General features: G+C 45.4%; 1 long non-coding RNA gene across 1 annotated transcript; it reads left to right on the plus strand.

Moving 5' to 3' along the window:
* The first annotated feature begins 6 nt into the window (after positions 1-6).
* LOC102197856 (uncharacterized) lies at positions 7-1,236 on the plus strand. The gene is made up of 2 exons (XR_312443.1): positions 7-533; positions 649-1,236. It is a non-coding gene; the product is annotated as an uncharacterized LOC102197856 (long non-coding RNA).
* Positions 1,237-3,213: the final 1,977 nt, after the last annotated feature.

Here is a 3,213-nt window from a genome sequence, read left to right on the forward strand (position 1 = left end):
GAGCATGGGGAAGGAGCCCGGGCCCCAGGGCCTGAGGAGGCGGCGGCGGCTTCAAACTGGGGCGTCCCATGGCAGCGGCAGGTGGAGCACGAGGAGAAAGACTGGCTGATTGGGTCTGGGGCGGCGTTTGCCATCGGTGGCGACTACAGGTACATCACCGGCCCCTGTGGAGTCTCCGAGGAGGAGGCAGGGGGAAGGTGGCCCACAGACACGTTACAGGAGGAGGCGAGGGACGAAGATGACGACGACGTCGTCATCAACGTGTGACACAGACTGGCCAATCTCAGCGCTCCTCCGTCAGCTGATCAGACTCACTTTAAGGCACGGAGCAGCGGGCGGGTGGAGACGCACTGAGGGACAATCACGACCACTCCTCCCACTACGTTTCAGAACAAAGAGTCAAAGGATCCATTAAGGAGTCGATCAGCAGGTGAATCGGTAACGGAGGGAGATGCTGTTAGTCACCGAGAGGAAACAGAAGGGGGCGCCGAAACGCCTCACATTCATTTCATTAATAAACGTTTTATTTTCAGGTCAGTAAATCAATAATTCACGTTTTATTGATCGATCAGCAGCCACTTCTTTGTTCGATGATTAATCACTTGCTGTTAATTAATCGATTAATCAGCCTGGATATTTTCTTTGCAGCTTGTGTTTTAGAGGACATTACCATTTAGGTCTGGAGCTGTGCTTTTATTTTGAAAGACTGGGGGTTTCCTGAACACACCTGTGACCCTTACCTGGGCCGGGAACCTCCAGTTGGACAACCCTGCACTGAACCTGTATTAACAGGGAAACATTTCAGGTTTGACCTTCCTGCTGAAGCTCCTCTCACAAAGCATTTTTCTGAAGCGCTTTGATTTTAGTTTATGATGTGTTGAGAAATTATGGGATGTGTGAAAGCTGCTGGACGTGTCCTGTGAGGGAGGCCTCTGTGGCCTACATGTGCCTTCTATTGGTTTCTTCTTCACGGTGTGTCCCACCCTCTATCTGTGTCTCTCTGCTGCCCCCAGTGGTGGCTGTTGCTGTAACAGTGAAGCTGTGTTTTGTTATTACTGAATTAACTTGAAGTTTTAATGGTGACAGACTTAACTGATTTATTGATTTATTGATCCTGGTTTGCGTTCGTGTCTGCAGTGTCTTGTGTTGCTATGACGACACTCTTACCTCTGTGTGTGATGTCTCACTGACTTCAGGTCTGTAAGAAAGTGATAATTAAATAAAGTGTTTCCTGTTTTCTGCGCTTTGTCTTCTGATCTGAGGTCAGATTGAAAACAGCCGTGGTCAGTAAAAATCAGCGTCCAGCTCTGTGAAATCATTTCAGTTTCATCATTTACTGCCCGTTTTCAAATCAAAAAATAATCAGACAAATATTTATCGACAGGTTTGCAGGTCTTCAAATAAAATGGATCAAAATAAAATCTTTACTAAGGAATAAATGTACTAAAATACGGGGTAAAGATCAAGTCAGGTATTTAAAATGTAAAACGAAAAAATGAGGTAAAAGAGACAGGAAGTGATGTCACACCACAGGGCGGGTTTGTTTCTTCCACATGATTCTTCGTACTTTATTTACCGCATGCCCATCAATAACAGCTGACAGTCATTTCACACCTCTAAACAGACTCGTATTCAGCCGTAACACCTCGAGCTGTGTCAGTGAGCCGGTGATGTCTTAACCTGAGTCTGTGGTCTCTGCTAGGGCTGTGCGATATGACCAAAATCTCATATCCCGATATAAGAATTATATCGTCCGATAACGATATAAATCACAAAAAATAAATTCAGCTCGACTTGCATGAAGTGTTTTCAGCTGGGCGTCGTGTACCTGGAGTCGGACGTTTTAACAGATGCATGAAATGATACATTTTTAGACATAAGTTGTAACGACCGCCGTTTTCTTTGTATTTATTACACGGCGTGCTGCGGGGAAAAGCCTGTTCTAACGTTTGAGTCTTCCGTTTATTTTTTAGCACCTGGCGTCTTTTTTTTACTTCTCATCCGTAAATAATCTGCTCTTTCACATGATTCAGTTTATTTTGAAAAGTCTCAACAGGATCTTGAGCTTTATTGTGAAAGGTTTATGTGGAACATAAACAAGCGGACACGCGATGGTGTTACCGTCGTTGTTGCTAACGACAACGCATAAAAGCAGGCGCTTGTCTGTCTGTAGTGTGGTTATATAAGAGAAAGAGAGAACTTTAAGAAATGAATATAGCCACTACAGTGACCATCAAAACGATGAAAAAATATTGCCGTAAACAGTTTATTTTGCGACACCACGAAACAAACGATAGCGTAAAATGAAACGATAGACGTTCTTATATCGTCATCCGATATATATCGTTACATCGAACAGCCCTAGTCTCTGGCCAAAATCAGACTGTACATAAAGGATGGATGTAAAGGTAACAGCTGCGTCCTGTTTAATCCGGGGCTGACTCTGAAGTCTGATTGGACAGAAGCCAGCTGATCTGTGAGCTCGCTGAAGTATTTCCAGACACGTTTTAGGACAGGAAGCGGTTAAGATGGTAACCGCTGACCTCACAGTTCAGCTCCATCGTTCATTTACAGTCTGTGGTCTGAAGGACTGAGACTTGGTCCCTGGCGTTTATTCACTCCAGCAGGGGGCGCTCTGCTGCAGCGCCTGACATTTCCTCTGCTGACATGTCATGTGACAGGAAGCTGAAGGGCGTAGAGGCGACGGCTCAGGTTATTGATTATGATGTGACGGTAATCTGACGTGTGACACGGTAGAGGATGCCTCGTCATACATGTTCAGTGTTAGTGATGTAAAACCTTTTACTGTTGTCAGGTTTTAGGCTTACAAATATTTAAAATAACCTCATATTGGACAAATTTGTGATGTCATTCAGCAGGTGTGTATATGTGAGTGTGTCGCTGTGATTGTGAACACTAAACCTGCAGGGCAGCCTCGCCGTGTGGCGCCGCTCTGCTTCCTGATAACTGATGTAACGGCTCTGAACATGAGTTATGATATCATCAGGGTGGAGCTGCTTCCTATTAGCTGATTGGAGGACCGTGTTGCTTTTGTTTAACATGACATTTAGAGAACACCACACTGCTCCACCTGCGCCTGGTCTCCAGGCGGCGCTCTGATGGAAGCAGAACGTTCCTGCAGGTCGGTGAGAAACGAACCGTGTGAATAAACGGGAAAACACATGAAGACCGTCACACTGAGCTTCAGCATCA

Source organism: Pundamilia nyererei, unplaced genomic scaffold, assembly GCF_000239375.1.
Source record: "Pundamilia nyererei isolate P.nyererei 1_Seehausen unplaced genomic scaffold, PunNye1.0 scaffold00690, whole genome shotgun sequence".
In the NCBI taxonomy this organism is placed as follows: domain Eukaryota; kingdom Metazoa; phylum Chordata; class Actinopteri; order Cichliformes; family Cichlidae; genus Pundamilia; species Pundamilia nyererei.